Source organism: Amblyraja radiata, chromosome 39 (genome assembly GCF_010909765.2).
Source record: "Amblyraja radiata isolate CabotCenter1 chromosome 39, sAmbRad1.1.pri, whole genome shotgun sequence".
Classification (NCBI taxonomy): domain Eukaryota; kingdom Metazoa; phylum Chordata; class Chondrichthyes; order Rajiformes; family Rajidae; genus Amblyraja; species Amblyraja radiata.
Window position 1 is genome coordinate 8,871,998 of NC_045994.1, and position 19,766 is coordinate 8,891,763.

The window sequence follows — 19,766 nt, forward strand, 5'->3', positions numbered from 1 at the left end:
CAGAGAATTCCAGAGATTCACCACTCTCTGTGTGAAAAATGTTTTTCTCATCTGTGTCCTAGAAGACTTCCCCCTTGTCCTTAAACTGTGACCCCTTGTTCTGGACTTCCCCGACATCGGGAACAATCTTCCTGCATCTAGCCTGTCCAACCCCTTAAGAATTTTGTAAGTTTCTATAAGATCCCCCCTCAATCTTCTAAATTCTAGCGAGTACAAGCCGAGTCTATCCAGTCTTTCTTCATATGAAAGTCCTGCCATCCCAGGAATCAGTCTGGTGAACCTTCTCTGTACTCCCTCTATGGCAGGAATGTCTTTCCTCAGATTAGGAGACCAAAACTGTACGCAATACTCCAGGTGTGGTCTCACCAAGACCCTATACAAGACCCTGTGACAAGACAGACACCATTGTGTGCAGATGCTGAGAAGTGTGTTCAGCTCTTGCTGAAAGCTTCTAATCTTGTGTGTGGATTTGATAAGAAGAAGACTAAGATCTTGTCTTTTTGTATGGTCTTTTTTTTCTTTTTTTGGTCTTGCAGAGTTTTCTGTGTCATTTATGTACAGTTTATGTTTTTTATGTGTGGTCTGGGTCCTTGTGCCTGTGATGTTGCTGCAAGCAAAATATTTATTGTACCTCACCGTACCTGTGCATGTGGCAATAAATAAACTTGACATATTTCCTTCCAAACCCTAATGCAACAAAGATCTGTTGCAAATAGAACCAGAACATTGGGAATACTCAGCAGGTCAGGCAGCGTATGTGGAAGAGAAACACGGAAGTTCGATAACTACCATCAGATCTAGAGGAGTTTGCACATTCTCCCTGTGACCGTGTGATTTTCCTTTGGGCGCTCCGGTTTCCTCTCGCATCCCAAAGATGAGTGGGTTTGTAGGTTAATTGACCTCTGTCAATGGTGTGTGGAGTGGATGAAAAGGAGGGATAACAGAACTGGTGTGATCTATGATTGGGTGCACTCAGTTGGCCATAGAAACATAGAAACATGGAAAATACTTGCAGGAATAGGCCATTTGGCCCTTCGAGCCAGCACGTACTCCGCCTTCTAGGTTGATTGGCTTATTAAAATTGTAAATTGTCCCTAGAGTGTGTGGGATAGGGCTAGTGTGCGAGGATCGCTGGTTTACCCGGCTCGGTGGCAAAGGGCCTGTTTCCGCGCTGTATCTCTAAACCAAACTAATCCCAGAGACGTGCGGGTTTGTAGGTTAATGGGCCTCAGTAAAATTGCCCCTAGTGTGTGGAGACTGGATGCAGAAGTGGCATTTAAGAGGCTTTTGGATGGGCACAACAATAGGCAGGGAATAGAGGAATATCGATTAGGTGGAGGTAGATAAGAGATGATCTTGGCGTCATGTTTGGCACAGACATTGTGGGCTGAAGGGCTTGCGTTTGTGCTGTCCTGTTCTACGTTCTATTTGCAAGTAAGGACTAGTGTGAGTGTGGTGGCGGTGTGCCATGCACCTGTTCCTCATGCCCTGCGTCACATTCACACAAGGATGGAGTTACAAGGTTGATGGATTTCTGCTGTTACAAAATCCGCTACACATCCCCGCTCTGACTCAACACTCCAATAGCAACGGCAACAAACCACTTGACGGGACTGTGGGCAAACGCTAGGCTGCACGCATAGGGAGCTCGGTCAAAGAGGCAGCTTGAATGAGGAGTGAAAATGCCACAGTTTGGGCCTCACAGTCTCTACATGTGACCGGACGTCAATGCCAATAGTCACTGATCCCCAGAGCAGCGAGTTAGATTTATTTATAATGCCAACAGACCAAGGTGCTTAATACAAGATGGTCATTCCTCCTTCTCTCTGCTCCCATCCAGCAGAAAGTTCAGAAAGCTTGTATCTTCCAGCACCACCAGATTCAGGAACAGCTTCTTCCCCTCTGTTGGTAGACAAAAGTGCTGGAGAAACTCAGCGGGTGCAGCAGCATCTATGGAGCGAAGGAAATAGGCAACGTTTCGGGACGAAACGTTGCCTATTTCCTTCGCTCCATAGATACTGCTGCACCCGCTGAGTTTCTCCAGCACTTTTGTCTACCTTCGATTTTCCAGCACCTGCAGTTCCTTCTTAAAATCTTCCCCTCTGTTATCAATCTTCTAAACGGCCCTTCCATAAGCTGGGGGTACTGTCCGATTCACCTTTGAGGATATTCAACCTTGTCTCTGGAACTGTGCTACAATGCTGAGAACTATGTTGTTCTTTCCCTTTGCTCCATCTACCGTTCTTGAATTTGAACATTGTATCTCTGTATGTTATATCTGATTTGTTTGGATAGTATGAAAAGCAAAACTTTTCATATTGTACAATAATATTGTACTTGTTTGTGTCCTTTAAAATATTGTCCTTTAGGTGCAACTGTATTGTAAAAAGCAAATGTTTCAGGTATGGGTGAAAGATGATCAACAATAGAAAAACTCATCTCCTTGCATCTATTTGCTAATCTCTCTCCTGCTCTCTCTTCTTGCTTATTTATTTTCTTCACTGTCTCTTTCCCCTTTTTTTATACACACTACACTTTTCTCTACCTTTTACTATCTCTTTCTTTCTTATTTCTCTCTTTAAAAAAATTAAAAATGAAGTTGTACAGAGAATGTATCATGTTAACATATATTTGGCACCTGTAAATAGGTACCACTGTATTGTACTTACTTCTAATAACAATAAAAAAAAATAATACAAAAATATATATTGTCCTTTAAAATAATAAGAGTGCAAAAATAAAATGGTTGTAAAGTGAAACTGTGCAAGGCGGCTCATAGATTCAAGCATTTTGTGAATAGCTGGTCCTAATCCGCATTTCAGTGTCTGATTGGATTCCCCAGAGAGAGAAGTCACACAGAGAGCGAGTGCCTGGCAGGATGGCTTCAAATCTCTAGTAGGGAACGGGGATGCCTGGTTATTACAACACTCCCAGTAACTATCTTTATACGCTCTCTGAATTGCTGCTGGTTAAGATGACGTGGGAGATCGCTGACAGTAAAAGGGGAGAAGCACATTCCGAGGGACCACCTGTCTGACGAAGGGATCCGACCCAGTAGACAATAGGTGCAGGAGTAGGCCATTCGGCCCTTCGAGCCAGCACCGCCGTTCAATGTGATCGTGGTTGATCATCCCCAATCAGTACCCCGTTCCTGCCTTCTCCCCATATCCCCTGGCTCCGCTATCTTCAAGAGCCCTATCAAGCTCTCTCTTGAAAGTATCCACCGTCCTCTGAAGCAGAGAATTCCACAGACTCACAACTCTCTGTGTGGAAAAAGTGTTTCCTCATCTCAGTTCTAAATGCCTTACCCCTTATTCTTAAACGGTGGCCCCTGGTTCTGGACTAACCCAAAACCAGGGGCCACAGTTTAAGAATTGTGACACAGTTTGACCCGAAATGCCATGTATCCATGTTCTACAGAGATGCTGCCTGACCCGCAGAGTTAGTGAGATACAGGCAACTGAACCATCCTAACACAATGCGAGATCAGTCCTGAGCTTCTACCCTACCTCATTGCAGCCCTCGGACTATCTTTTATCAGACTTTACTGACTTAATCTTGCACTAACGTTATACATGTTATTCCCTTTATCGTGTACCTATACACTGTGAATGGCTCAAAATGCAATTGTGTATGGTCTTTCCACTGACTGGTTAGCATGCAACAAAAGCTTTTCACTGTACCTCAGTTCAGGTGACAATAAACTAGGCTAAACTATTCCAGCACTTTGCATCTTTTTTTTGTTAAACCTGCATCTGCAGTTCCTTGTTTTTACACTTGTTCAGGGGTGGGGAGGGGGGTGGTGAGGGTTGATTGGGGTATGGCTTGGTCAGTTTGGTGCTGCGCCTGGCCAAGCTGACCATTCTGTTCCCTGCCATTGAGTTCTGTGACCTCCAGAGCCCAATGCCATGGTGATTTGTTTAAAATCCCCACTCCACACCTGCCTCAACTACCCCCTCTGGCAGCCCCTTCCACACACCCACCACCCTCTGAGTGAAAAAGTTGCCCCTCAGGTTCACAAACTCACAGGTTATCGGAGTAGAATTAGGCCATTCGGCCCATCGAGTCTACTCCACCATTCAAACTCTGCCTCCTAATCCTATCTTCCTGCCTTCTCCCCATAACCCTTGACACCCGTTCTAATGAAGAATTTGTCTATCTCTGCCTTAAAAATATCCACTGACTTGACCTCTACAGCCATCTGTGGCAAAGGATTCCAGATTCACCACCCTCTGAGTAAAGACATTTCTCCTCATCCAATTCCTAAAAGAACGTCCTTTAATTCTGAGGCTATGGCCTCTAGTCCTTGACTCTCCCACTAATGGAAACATCCTCTCCACATCCATTCTACCCGAGCCTTTCATTAATTCTGTATGTTTCAATGAGGTCCCCCCTCTCATTCTTCTAAACGCCAGCAAGTTTAACCAGAAGTGAAATTGGAGACGAATTCAGAAAGGGATAGAGTAAGTGTGCAGAAATTTTGACCCTATCACCGATCCATGTTCTCCAGAGATGCTGCCTTGTCCAGCTGAGTTACTCCAGCGCTGTGTGTCGTTTTGTGCAGAGGTTATTTTTTGTCTGCACGGGATTTGGTCGGTGCAGTGGCTACTGAAAGTGTCCCTTTAACAGAGAAAGGCTCTGCTCAGCCCAAGAGCCAATCGATGCTGGTGTTTCTGCAGGGCTGAATGTGTAATGAGGAGGCTGGGCAGTCTGTCGGGCAAGTGTGTGTGTGTGAAAGAGATTATGCTGCAGGGATTCCTAGCTTTCCCCTAGAGTTGGAAATCTCAGCGCCTGCTGAACAGCGGCAAACCGGGACAGGATGTAAGAACAACTTTTCTACATTCTGCCTTTGGAAAGATGCTGCCCCGAACGTGACAATGCAAACTGGTGCAAGGATTCAATGTGTGCAAGGTGCGACACTGTAAAATGACCCTTGCAGAGGAAGCTCAGCGGAGGAGCCTGCCAGATATGCATTTGGAGAATAATGTTATCGCAATAGGACTATGAAGAGAGGTATGATCATTTAAGGTGCACTCTGAAACATACTGGATTCCTGAGCAAAATACGAAGTGCTGGAGTGACTCGGCGGCTCGGACAGCATCTGTGGGGGGAATGGATGGGTCCCGAGAAGAAACGTCGCTTGCCAATGTGCCACCAACACACCATGGTGCCCGAACCGCTGATTCCCTCCAACACTTTGTGTTTTGCTTTAGAAAACACTGTTATCTTACACTGCAGTCGCTGGGCGTCGGGATGTTCCAACTCCCCTTATTTCAACAGGAATCAGCGGAGACATTTGCACTTGGATAGATATATTTGTTCAAAGGTATAAACAGTGTATGACTGTAAACAGCCGGACTGGAAGTAAAGGCTCAGAGAGGGTAGACTCTGGACTTGGAGGGGCAAGGAGGGGGAGGGGGGGTGAATGAAGAGTGGTGGGATGCAACTGATTGCTCCACAAAGGCCCAGTATGGATTTGATGGGACGAATGGACTCCTCCCATTTTGGATTAAATTATTTATCTGTACACGTCCCGTTAAAGGTCTCAGTGACCTTAAGTTTGTTGTTAGGAGTTCTGTGTGCCCCCCCCCCCCCCCCGCTCTGTCTGTCCCCTGTTGTTTGTAAGTTTGTTGTTAGGAGTTCTGTGTGCCCCCCCCCCGCTCTGTCCCCTGTTTGTTTCGCCATGTTCCTCCCCATTCCCCCTGCAGATGGGCGGCAGGGTGGCGCAGCGGTAGAGTTGCTGCCTTGCAGCACCAGAGACCACGGTGCCTGTACGTTCTCCCCGAGACTGCGTGGGTTTTCTCCGGGTGCTCCGGTTTCCCCCCACACTCCAGGTTTGTAGATTAATTGACTTCTGTAAATTGTCCCTAGTGTGCAGGATAGAACTAATGTCGATCCCTCTTCGGCACGGTCTTTATGGGCCGAAGGGCCTGTTTCTGCGCTGTATCTCTAAAGTAAGATCTAAAAGATGCTGCCTGACCCGCAGAGCTCCTCCAGCATGTTGTGTTTCACTGTTTAACGCTGATTGCATACTGTTCTGCTCATTGTTATCAATTAATTCTCCATACAGCTGAACAACTTTGCACATCATTCTTTGCTTGACTTGACATGATTGTGCTACTCTAGCTGTGTGTTGTTACCCCAGGGCTGGTGTGTTTGTGTTTGGTGCCTGCACAAGGATTGGCTCGCTCGCTCGCTCTGTTTACATTTGCAGCCTTGGGTTGGAGCTCTTTGGTGCTAAACTCATTAAATATCATAGACACAAAATGTTGGAGTAACTCAGTGGGTCAGGCAGGCAGCATCTCTGAAGAAAAGGAATAGATGATGTTTCGGATCGAGACCACTCTTCAGTCTGAAGATGTGTCTCAACCCGAAACGTCACCTATTCTTTTTCTCCAGAGATACCGATCAGTCCGTTCAGCCATCAGGTCTAATCTGCCATTCAATCATAGCTGATCTATGTTTCCCTCTCAACCCATTCTTCTGCCTTCTCCCTATAACCCCTGACACCCGTACAAATCAACCTTTTCTCCAGAGATGTTGCCTTACCCACTGAATTGCTCCAGTGTTTTGTGTCTATCTTTGTCAAATGGTCTTAGATGGCAGAACTTTAAGGTGAAGAGGGCAAAGTCTAAAGGAGATGTGGAGGGCAAATATCTTTACACAGAGAATGATGGATGCCAGGAATACGCTGCCAGGGGTGGTGGTGGAGTAGATATGATAGGAGCATTGAAGGGGCTTTTGGGTAGACCCATGGAGGTAAGGATGGTGACATGTCAGCATATGGTCACATGTTTATAGCGGGCTGAAGTGACCTGTACCTGTGCTATGCTATTTAGTTTGGAGATGTAGTGCGGAAACAGGCCCTTCGACCCACCAAGTCCCTGCCGACCAGCGATCACCACGCACTAACACTATCCTACACACACACTAGGTCAATTTCCAATGATACCAAGCCAATTAATCAACAAACCTGTACATCTTTGGACTGGGGAAGAAAACCAGAGATCCAGGAGAAAACCCACGCAGGTCAAGAAGAGGATGTACAAACTCCATACAGACAGCACCCGTGGTCAGGATCGAACCTGGGACTCGGGCGCTGTAAGGCGGCAACTCTAATGCTGCACCACCCCTCAGTGCCACTCCATACGCTCGAGGTTCAAAGGATAAGCTCCAGTAGCAAGCCCGTGCCATGCAAGCACAATCTGAGTTGACAGGTGCAACCATCTTAGGTGTCAATCTCCATAAGTGTCAGACTCAGGCAGTTCAACGCATTCACTGTAGAAAGACCAGCGTGCAAAGTTGGAGTAAAGACTGTATGTCAAAGTAGTGCCCGTCAAGCAACTGCTCACTAAAAACGCAACACAGGCTCGCGTAATGAAATTGCTGAGCATTGCAAGGAGCACAATTTTAAATTGTAGCCACCCCACTGAAGGCAAGAGCAAAATGTAATATAATGGTTAATAACTGAGCCGATGCCAGGAGTATTGACAAAGCTCAATTGAAAATGTATTCTGAAGGAATGCTGAGACATTGGGAATGAGAGAATATATCATTTTCCTCGATGCACGCAAGGCCAAGTTAGACTTTAGAGATACAGCGTGAAAACGGGCCCTTCGGCCCACTGAGTCTGCTCCGACCAGCGATCACCCTGTGGACTAGCACAATCCTACACACTAGGGACAAATGAAACTTTTACTGGGAAAACTCACGGGAGGAGAGGAGGAGAAATTTCTTTAGTCAGAGGATGGTGAATCTGTGGAATTCTTTGCCACAGAAGGGTGTGGAGGCCAAGTCAGTGGATATTTTTAAGGCAGAGATAGATAGATTCTTGATTAGTAAGGGTGTCGGGGGTTATGGTGAGGAGGCAGGAGAATGGGAGATAGGTCAGCCATGATTGAATGGCGGAGTTAGACTTGATGGGCCGAATGGCCTAATTCTGCTCCTGTCACTTATGACCTTATGAAGACACCAAACCTAAAAGAATGTACACAAAAAAGCTGGAGAAACTCAGCGGGTGCAGCAGCATCTATGGAGCGAAGGAGACGGGCCGAAACCCTTCTTCAGAAATCCTTCGCTCCATAGATGCTGATGCACCCGCTGAGTTTCTCCAGCTTTTTTGTGTACCTTCGATTTTCCAGCATCTGCAGTTCCTTCTTAAACCTAAAAGAATGTTGTACCTTCAATAAAGTCAAGGTGAGTCTTAAAGTTGATGAGTCAAAGCCATGACTGAAAAGAGCAAATCATTTTACTCCTATTCCTTCTGACCTTGTGTCCACAATCACTCCTATGTACATTCTCATCTCTGATTCACCTGAAGGTCTTGGCACACAAACATATTCGAGCAAACTGAACCTCTTCCCTTTATGATGCATGCCATGACCCTGAACATGAGTCAAATGCCTCTCTTTAACCTCTCTTCCCAGATTAGGTCAAACCTGATATCTTCTATACTTTGCGTGCCAGCAATCTAGCTGGAAGGCTGACAATGTTCTGCTACTAAAAATGTTCTAAATTAATGTTTCGTGTTAATATTCAGTTCAGTTCTGTTTAGTTTATTGCCACATGTACTGAGGTACAGTGAAAAGTTTTTGTTGCGTGCTAACCAGTCAGCAGAAAGACAATACATGATTACAGTCAAGCCATCCACAGTGTAGATACTTGATACTCAATCTTTACTAACTTATTACTTGTCACAATCGTCATCCATCCATGTTCAGGGTTTCGGCCCGAAATGTTGCCTATTTCCTTTGCTCCATAGATGCTGCTGCACCCGCTGAGTATCTCCAGCACTTTTGTCTATCTCCACAGATGCTGCCTGACTTTGTGATTTTTAGTAAACCAGCATCTGCAGTTACTTCTCTCTTATTTCTTGTGTTGCCTTTTCTGTGCACTTTGAAATTTCAGCTTCCCCACTTAGAGTCACGGAGCAGGGAAACAGGCTATCCTGACTATGGATACTGTCTGTACGGAGTTTGTATGTTCTCCTTGTGACCGGGTGGATTTTCTCGGGGTGCTCCTGTTTCCTCCCACACTCCAAAGACGTGCAGGTTTGTTGGTTGGACACAAAGTGCTGGAGTAACTCAGCGGGTCAGGCAGCATCTCTGTAGAAAAATGTTGGGTGATGGAACCTTTTTTCAGACCTTTTTCTTAAGAGATGCTGACTGACCCGCTGAGTTACACCATCACTTTGTGTCTATCTTTGGTATAAACTAGCATCTGCAATTCCTTCCTACAGGTTTGGAGGGTTAATTGGCTTCTGTAAATTGTAAATTGTCCCTAGTGTGTAGGATAGAGCTAGGTACGGAGTGATCACTGGTCAGCGCGGACTCGATGGGCCGAAGGGCTTGTTTCCACGTTGTATCTCTAAAGTCTAAATGAAGCTGAAAGCAAGATTAAAAATTGACCCATTCTGAGAGAGAAAATTTCTATTCCATATCTCAGATATTTGTTTGATATCGACTTGCCACATTAGCGAGGGTAAGCTTGTTACCTGAACCGCTGCAGTGCGGACGTCACCTGTAACCTGCCACGAGGGAGGGAGCGGGAAGAATCATTGCTTTACGCAAATTCAAAGGGCAGAGGTGGCTGAAGAGTTTGATCGAGTTGTAAATGATCTGAGTGAGCTGCTCTGGGTTACAGCTGGGACGTCCACTTGCTGCTTATTTCAGGATGTCAGGGGAAAAAAAAGCCAACTTGTCCCAGCTTGTGTTTCACTGGTAGACCTTTCAAACAGCTGCCCACAGAAGTAAGTCACTGACACCCGACACTGCAGTGTGTTGGCACTGGGTCAAATGGTCCCCCAGCTACAGCGCTGGGCAAAACGATGGGGCATCAACGTGTTAATATACCATAACACACGGGCGGCCCAGCGATAGAGTTGATGCCTTACGGTGCCAGAGACCAGGGTTCGATCCTGACTATGAGTGCTGTCTGTATGGGCTTTGTATACTCTCCCTGTGACCATGTGGGTTTCGCCAGGTGCTCAGGTTTCCTCGCACATTCTAAAGGCGTGCAGGTCTGTGGCTTCTGGTGTGTACGGGATAGAACTAGTGAATGGGTGATCATTAGTCGCCATGGACTCTGTGGGCAGAGTTACTGCCTCGCAGCGCCAGAGGCCCGGGTTCGATCCTGACTACGGGTGCTGTCAGTGCGGAGCCTGCACGTTCTCCCAGTGACCGCGTGGGTTTTCTTCTGGGTCCTCTGTTTTCCTCCCACATTCCACAAACGTGCAGGATGGTAGATGAATTGTCCCTAGTGTGGAGGATGCAAAACTGGGATGACATAGAACTGGTCGGCGCAGACTCGGTGGGCTGATGGGCCTATTTCCACGCTGTATCTCTAAACTAAAAGGCCATAAGATATACGAGCAGAATTAGGCCATTAAGCCATCGCATCTGCCCTATCATCCAATCATGGCTGATCTATTTTTTTCCATTCTCCTGCCTTCTCCCTATAACCTTAGACACCCTGACTAATCTAGGCCCTCTCATTCTCTTGTGTTGGAAGGAACTGCAGATGCTGGTGTAAACCCTTCCTTTTCAATCTCTTGCCTTGATGGGGCAGTGGGAGGGCAATGTTTTCTCCAAGTCCCATGGCTGTACGATTCTGCAGCCTGGGATGACCAAGGTACTGCACCCTTCTGAATGCACCGTTGAGGTGGACTCCAAGATCGGTGGAGCTCTGGAAGGGAAAGGCCCAGGCAGGGGGGCTGGTTCTCCGTGGGCAAGAGCACTGGATGTGAGCCAGAGTCTGGGGCAAGAGGGGCTTAAGAGCGGGTGGCTCACAGTCTATGGGCGGTAGAAGTGGGACGAGTGTGGGGAGTTGCGTAAATGATCAGTAAGGGAGGAGATGTTTTTCAGGTCATGGCTCACGTGGTTTTGGTATTAATCCATTATGGACATGTCTGCCTAAATATAACAAACCAGCCTGAAAAAGGGTCCCGGCCTGAGACTTCACCTATTCATGTTCTCCAGAGATGCTGCCTGACCTGCCGAGTTACTCTCCCACTTTAGAAAGAAGATAAGGAGGAATTTATTTTGTCAGAGGGTGGTGAATCTGTGGAACTCGTTGCCACAAAGGGCTGTGAAGGCCAAGTCAATGGGTATTTTTAAGGTGGAGATTGAGGAGAATGGGGTTGAGAGGGAATGATAGATCAGCCATGACTGAATGATGGAGTAGACTTGATGGGCCAAATGGCCTACCTCTGCTCCTATGACTTATGAGCCTTGTGTCTTTCTTTGTAAACCAACATCTGTAGTTCCTAAGGTAGACAAAAATGCTGGAGAAACTCAGCGGGTGAGGCAGCATCTATGGAGCGAAGGAATAGGTGATGTTTCGGGTCAAGTCCTTTTCCTAATGTCTCCGCTCTCTTAATTAAAATCAGTTTTGTGTGCTATCCAGGCACAGCATTACCATAGGAAAGGCACAAAGTGTTGGAGTATCTCAGCTGGTCAGGCGGTATCCCTGGAGAACACGGAGAGGTGACGTTTTGGGGTGGGACCCTTTTTCAGACTGTTTGCAGGGATGGGAGGAACGAAAGCTAGAGGAGGGGAAGGATGAAGCCTGGCAGATCATTACTATCAGGCACATCAGGTAGTGCAAAAGAAAATAAACAGATTGCAGAATATTGTGTTATAGCTATTGAGAAAGTGCCAATTTAAAAAAAAAGTGCAAGAGCTACAATGAGGTAGATGAGAAGATCAGGAATTATTTCCTAGCATATGAGATTATGATGGTGAAAGGTGGTCACAACTTGTTCTTCCAAGGGTTAAGTACTTTACTGGGAGTATTTCAGAGTCCCCCAATATCAGACATCACAAGGGGCAGCACGGTGGAACAGCTGTAGAGTTGCTGCCTTATGGCGCCGGAGACCCGGGTTCAATCCTGACTACGGGTGCTGCCTGTACGGAGTTTGTGCATTCTCCCAGTGATTGTGTGGGTTTTCCTCTGGTGTTCCGGTTTCCTCCCACACTCCAAAGACATAAAGGTGTGTAGGCTAATTGGCTTCGGTAAAAATCCTAGTGTGTCGGATAGTGCTAGTGTATGGGGATCGCTGGTCAGCGTGGACTCATTGGGCTGAAGGGCCTGTTTCTGCACTGTATCTCTAAAGTGAGGAAGTCATTTCCCCAATGAATAGAACTCTCTCAGCACAGATGCTCTTCATCCTGTTGCAGAAATAAAGTGGCCTTTAATTTTCAATTCAATTATGCATCATTATAGAAAATGCAATTGTGACACTTCATTCATCAGCCTGGAGTTTGAACAGCTTTTGCGAATGAGACTTGGGAGGTAATTTTGAGGAAGAAGCTGCAAGTGGCTCTTTGAGGGTCCCTCCTCTCGCTCGCCTTCCAGAAGCAACTTGTTGAGACAGGCAACACTGGCCCGAAAATAACTCTGGTGTGTGACGTGCCAGTCCAGATTCCAGGTGTAAGTTTACAGCATTGAAAGCCACCATGGAACGACTGAAATAGCTCGACCCTGTGGCTGGAACCGGGCCAGTATTCACTTCTGTTTCAAATTTGGTAGCGATCCAAGGAGAAGTATTTCATCAATGGTCGGGCAATGTTAACCAAAAGATGGGGCTGCCTTTATAATCAGTGTATAATTTTTAAATATTCCATCGAAAGAGCATATTCTGCATTCTCTGTGAAGATGGTTATAAGATTGAGGTTAATCAAGTGATTTGAGAGGAGGTATAGTTGCAGTCACATTGTTATATGAATGGAGTCATGCACAGAGTAAGGGTGTCCTTGAAGCACATTAATTTGTGCCCATCAATAACAACATCCCTTAATGTGATAATGTCGTCTGAAAATAATCTCATGGGCATGTTGTCAGGCAATGTCGTAGAAGGTTAGACTTTACTTTCATGGTGCAGGGCGGAAACCGGCTCTTCGGGCCACCGAGTCCGCACCGACCATCATCACTTGTTGACACCAGTTCTATGTTATCCAACTTGCTCACCCACTCCCTACACACCAGGGACAATTTACTGAGGCAGTGTTCCTTTACTTCTCCTGACTACGGGTGCTGTCTGTACGGAGATTGTACCTTCTTGGTATAATACATTTATTCATTCATTCATTCACCATGTGGGTTTCCAAAGACATGCGGGTTTTGTAGGTTAATTGGCTTCTGTAAATTGTCCCTAGTGTGCAGGATAGAACTAGTGTGCAGGTGAACGCTGGCCCGGCACGGATTCGGCGGGCCGAAGGGCCTGTTTCCACACTAGAAACATAGAAAATAGGTGCAGGAGGCCATTCGGCCCTTCGAGCCAGCACCGCCATTCATTGTGATCATGGCTGACCGTCCCCTATCAATAACACGTGCCTGCCTTCTCCCCATATCCCTTGACTCCACTAGCCCCTAGAGCTCTATCTAACTCTCTCTTAAATCCATCCAGTGATTTGGTCTCCACTGCCCTCTGTGGCAGGGAATTCCATAAATTCACAACTCTCTGGGAGAAAAAGTTTTTTCTCACCTCAGTCTTAAATGACCTCCCCATTATTCTAAGAATATCTTTATCTTTAACCTACACTCTATCTTTAACCTACACTAAACTAAACTACAGCAAACAGGCACCAAATGCTGGAGTAATTCAGCAGGTCAGGCAGCAGAAAGTGCTGGAGTAACTCAGCGGGACAGGCAGCATCGCTGGAGAAAAGGAATAGATGACGTTTTGGGTGGGAATCTTTCCTCGGACTCCAGCAATGTGTCCCTTGCTCAGCTGCACACTGCCACGGGACTGAAGCTCTTGCAATTAGCCAGCCCACTCACCAGCTTGTGGCTTCACAAATTCCATTGGAAACCAGTCTAGTTACAACTTCCACCTACACATACTTGCAACTTGGACCTCTTTTTGCTGCTCTCATTGTTTTCATTTACTAAGGACAAAAGCTGAAGAGGAAGTTCCGATGGAGCTTTATACGTAGATTTCTAAGAAACATAAGGAACATAATTTCTAAGGAGTAACTACGGAACATAATTTCTATTGGATTAATGCAACTAGCACCTGAAGTATTTGCTTTCATCCAGGTATTCTAGGTAGATTTCAACTGTGTTATGAATGAAACCCACTTGGGGCCCATTTAAAGCCACGCAATCCATGCATTCCATAAATTCTGCTTTTAAATATTTAACAAAACAGATGACATTCTGAAATTAAAAAATCACCACGACAGATAAAAGAATAAGTATGCTTACCTGAGTGGCAAAGCTTAAAATCACCATTGGGGTACCACAAGAGCAAACTCTTTTGAGGGGTGGCAGGCAGAATTGTATTGTGCAAATTCAGGTAGCTGGATCCAGCACTCTCCCCAATATCACAGCACCTTCATTCCATCCACAACACTTAAAGGTTTGCTTCACCGGAGAACTTCAGTGTAAATCAATGTCAGCTTCCCAATCCATCCACCCGACCTCTGGGCAGCACGGTGGCACAACGGTAGAGCTACTGCCCTGCACGCCAGAGACCCGGGCTCAATCCTGACCACGGATGCTGCCTGTACGGAGTTTGTACGTTCTCCCTGTGACCTGCGTGGGTTTGCTCCGAGATCTTTGGTTTCCTCCCACACTCCAGGTTTGTAGGTTAATCGGCTTGATGTTGTGTGTGTGTTAGTGTGTTAGTGTGTGTTAGTGTGTGTGTAAAGGGCATGTCCCACGAGCATGCGACTCCATGTGGCAAGCGCGACCTAACGTGGTCGCTTGAGCTGTACGGCCTCGCGGGGCCGGTCCCACTTAGATCGCTGGAGTTGTGCGGAGCTGGTCCCAACGTCGCGCGGGGCTCCGAAAAACTGACCGTGTTCAAAAATTCAGAGTGGCAACGGCCTGCCGGCCCGCAGCCGCCTCGACACTGTATGCGCCGCCTCGACACCGTACGCGCCGCCTCGACACCGTACGCACCGCCTCGACACCGTACGCGCCGCCTCGACACCGTGCGCTCCGCCTCGACACCGTACGCACCGCCTCGACACCGTACGCACCGCCTCGACGCCGTACGTTACGCGCGAACTTCCCGCGGACTTTGCTCGTACTTCATGTCACTCACTCGACCACCGCGCGGCCCCCGTTTCTGGTTTGGTCGCGCTTGCCGCATGCAGTCGCATGCTCGTGGGACAGGCCCTTTAGTGTGCGGGGCTTGCAGGTCGGTGTGGGCCAAAGGGCCTGTTTCCACGCTGTGTCCATGAACTCAACTAAACTTTCACAGACTGTGGGGGTGTGTGTGTGTGGGTGTGGTGGGTGGGGGGGGGAGGGCAGGGGAGAGTGAGAGTGGGTGAGAGAGAACAAGCAAGCAAGCTTGCTGCAAATCTCCCAACACCTTTTGCTTGTAAAAGGTGTTTATGGCAACAATAAACAGACCATTTGTTCATTTGAATCAAGTAGTTAAAGCATGAAGCAGGACAGGAACACTTTAAAGGTGTGCAGTAGTTCGGCTGAAAAGACTGAATTAGGAGACACACACTCCGCTGCGAATCACAATATGTGGTGAAATCAGTTTGGATTGTTGCGCATGGTTAGATTTACAATATAGCATCAATCCTACTTGACACAAGGAGAAGTGGAGGTGTGGACTTCCAGCACGGGGTAACTACTGTGGATAAAAGCTGATCATAAGGAATACAGAATGTGCGATTGAAACCTACACTTACATGGATCACTGTATCTAATAGAACATAGAACAGTATAGCACAGGAATTGGCTCTTTGGCCCACAATGTTTGTGCCAAACATGAAGCCAAGTTAAACTGATCCCATCTGCCTGTACATGATCCGTATCCCTCTATTCCCTGCACTTCCATGTAGTTATCCAGAAGGCTCTTAAATGCCACATCGTATCTGCCTCCACCACCACCACAGCTGGAAATGCGTTCCAAGCACCCACCACCTTTAAAAAAAAAACTTGCTCCGCACATCTCCAATAAACGTACCCGCTCTCATCTTATAGCTATGCCCTCTGGTGTTGGATGTTTCCACCCTGGGTGGAAGGTTTTGACTGTCTACCTTCAAGGATGGCTGGCCGCCCTGTCTCCATGCTGTGGAGCTCTATGTCTCTCCCTTTTTTTTTTTAATTTCAAAATAGACTTTATTCAATTGATAAATATATACAATTCATGAACCATTCGAACAAAAAATTCATCCGACATTTTCGGAGACTATACAAATTTTTTCAGCACAATTTTTTTACATTTGTCAAATTCCACCAAACTGTCCCCCACCCGTACCACTCTGTGGCCCCTGTCCAAGTAATAAATATATACAATGTGTACACAGTGCTCTATGTCTCTCTCACTTCGCTACAGGGTGGGTTTTTTACAGCCTTCCTGTAATGTGTGGGTTTCTCTCCACATATTTCCCCCATCTCCACACATCCCAAAGACATGCTGGTACACATGCCCCTTGGCCTCTACACATTGCCCCTGCTGTAAATTGGTGGCAGGAGGATTGGGAGTGCATTGATGGGTATATGAGAGGGATTAGGTTGCATAAGGAGGGCATAACTTAGATGAGTTGAGTACAGTTTAAAGGAGATGCGCGGGGCAAGTATTTGTTGCTCGGAGGGTGGTGAGTGCCTGGAACGAGCTGCCAGGGTTGGTGGTTGAGGCAGCTTTGGATAAGTATGTGAATATGCGGGGAATGAAGGGATATAGATTACGTATGGGTGCATAAGAGATGGTCTTGGCATCAAGTTAGGCACAGACATTGTAGCTGAAGGGCCTGTTCTTGTGCTGTACTGTTCTATATTTTATGTCCTTTAGTTCACTTGAGAGATACATCATGGAAACAGGCCCTTCGGCCCGCCAAGTCTGTGCTGACCGATGCTCACCCTTACACCATCTCTTGCCCGACGCACTAGGGGCTATTTACAGAATCCAATTAACCTACAAACCTGCATGCCTTTGGAATGTGGGAGGTAACCGGAGTACCCAGAGAAAACCCTCGCGGTCACAGGGAGAACATGCAAACTCCGTACAGACAGCACCCGTAGTCGGGATCGATCCCAGGTCTCTGGCGCTGTGAGGCAGCAGATCTACCACTGCGACACTGTGCCGCCCCTTGTGCTTGTTGGCATGTACTAGCTCTAGAATTACCACAACTATTCAAGTCACAAAGCAAAGAAACATAACTAGCTGCTGGGATGTTTGTGCTGTTTTATGTTCTATTCTAACTAAAGGATGTTGTAGACTTGGGGCATGGATTTGAACAAAAATAAGCAGACTGTTGGGTTGATTCTGGGCCTGGGAGATTTGCGCATTACTTGAAACAGGGAAATCTGGGGTAAGGGAGAGGAGATGATACCAGTTGCTGCAGGATGTGACTGGCTGAGGATGGGGCAGGGGCTGTGGGCCTATGTACGTCAGGGGCATTCCTGCATTGTGTAGCACCACACGACAGAAAGGGAAGGTTTCTCAGTGGCTGTGACGTGCAGGGTCTGGCTGCCAGGGTATTGTTCTGAGTCAACAGGCTGCATGCGGTGTGTGGGCACGGATCAGGCAGTGTTGCTGGGCCTGATGCCAACACTGCCAGCTGACAAAAGGCAAGTGACTGCAAGTGGCCGATGGCAGGTTTAGCTCAACTCACGGCAGAGGCACCGACGGAGGGTAGCGTGTGGCAACTGGGCCCGTATGTGTGTGTGTGTGTGTGTGGTCCCATAATCGCCACACACTGTGAACGCTTCCTCTTTGTAAAAGCGAAGTGGGATTAGATTTTTGATATTGGTGCCCTGCCTTCAGCTGCCCCCATCCCAAGCCCCACTCAATTTCTCCAACCCTGTCTCCTCCTGCAATTGTGACAATGGTTGTTGTTAAATATTTGGAGTCCCTCCAACCTGCTGGTAATTCATTTCTTATTAAGAGAGTCATAGAGTGATACAGTGTGGACACAGGTCCTTAAGCCCAACTTGCCCACACCGGCCACTCAAATTCCTCGTATGTTGCGAAACATGCTTGGCTTGGTTCTTGGTTCTTGGTTTCTTGGTCCTCCAAAATATTCCAAATGGAATTTAAACTGGAGGTGGATAATGACGTATGATTATGATGTCCCGTCTACACTAGGGCATTTTGCCCATATCCCTCCAAACCTGCCCTATCCATGTACATGGTAGACAAAAGTGCTGCAGAAACTCAGCGGGTGCAGCAGCATCTATGGAGCGAAGGAAATAGGCAACGTTTCGGGCCGAAACCCTTCTTCAGACCTATCCATGTACATGTTTGTTTCTTAAACTTTGGGATGGTCCTTGCCTCCACCACCTCCACTGGCAGCTCGTTCCATACGCCCACCACCCTTTGTGTGAAAATGTTAGAAAGTTGTTGGGCGGAGCTCCAAATCCCTCCTCTTTTGGATCAGACTTCATTCCTGACAGATCCTCTGAGCACCTGGGAGGAGGCTATTCAGTCCATCTTACCCTGTGCTATCTCTGTGGTTCCCCCGAGCACACCAGGTTACTTTTCCTTATCCAGTTTCTTGCTCCTTCAGGCAGTACATTTGGGATTATAATCTGCAGTGTAAAGATCTGTTTCGGTGTTGAAATGCTTTGGGGTGTTTTTTCAAATGTTTGCGGTGTAATTAATGGCTGAGAAGAAACATTGAACCCGTCAAAGCTAGTTCATGTTTGTTATCATAGGGAACATATTGCCAGAAAAACAAAGATAAAGAAAGATTCAGGAGAATGGGGATGTGAGGGAAAGACAGATCAGCCATGATTGAATGTGTTAATGAAGGAACTGCAGGTGCTGGAAAATCGAAGGTACACAAAAATGCTGGAGAAACTCAACGGGTGCAGCAGCATCTATGGAGTGAAGGAAATATGCAACGTTTCGGGCCCAAACCCTTCTTCAGACTGATAGGGGTGGGGGGAGACGGGGAGAAGAAAGGAAAAAGGAGGAGGAGGAGCCCGAGGGCTGAGGGAGAGGTAGGAAGGGGAGGAGACAGCAAGGGCTACCGGAATTGTGAGAATTCAATGTTCATGCCACCAGGATGCAGACTACCCAAGCGGAATATGAGGTGCTGTTCCTCCAATTTCTGGTGTTGCTCACTCTGGCCGTGGAGGAGGCCCAGGACAGAGAGGTCGAATACGGAATGGGAAGGGAAGTTGAAGTGCTGAGCCACCGGGAGGTCAGGTTGGTTAGTGCGGACCGAGTGGAGGTGTTCGGCGAAACGATCGCCAAGCCTACGCTTGGTCTCACCGATATAGTTCAGCTGACATCTAGAGCAGCAGATGCAATAAAGCCATGATTGAATGGCAGAGTAGATTTGATAGGCCTAATTCATAAGATCATAAGTGATAGGAGAAAATTAGGCCATTCGATCCACATGGCCTACCCCGTCATTCAATCATGTCTGATCTATCTCTGCCTCCTAACCCCATTCACCTGCCTTCTCCCCATAACCTCTGACACACCTACCCTAATTCTGCATCTCAGTCTCTTTCACTGAGTACATTGACTTTCTATTCCTGATTGTTACTACTTGAGATATCTTTTGACGGAGCAAATTAAATACTGCCTATAGACACAAAAAGTTCGAGTAGCTCAGCGGGTCAAACAACATCTCTGGAGAAAAGGAATAGGTGATGTTTTGGGTCGAGACCCACCTTCAGTTTAAACCAGCATCTGCAGTTCTTTCCTTCACTTGAAACGCTGCCTGTTGTATTAATGAACCATGCAGTCTCTTCAAAGAGTATTCTTTCAGCATTTCATTATATGTTTAGCCACTCGACTGCAACAAAGCCTCAAAGCTGATCTTTCGTCTCATTAAACCAGCCACCGC

General features: G+C 47.0%; 1 protein-coding gene across 1 annotated transcript in view; it reads left to right on the forward strand.

Annotated features, from left to right (window-relative positions):
• The first annotated feature begins 4,719 nt into the window (after positions 1-4,719).
• The window catches only part of LOC116967373 (leucine zipper putative tumor suppressor 1-like), a 30,451-nt gene continuing 15,404 nt past the window's right edge, over positions 4,720-19,766 (forward strand). The window contains exon 1 of the mRNA XM_033013883.1: positions 4,720-5,013. The gene's annotated coding sequence lies outside the window, so the exon portion shown is untranslated. The remainder of the gene's footprint in view (positions 5,014-19,766) is intronic.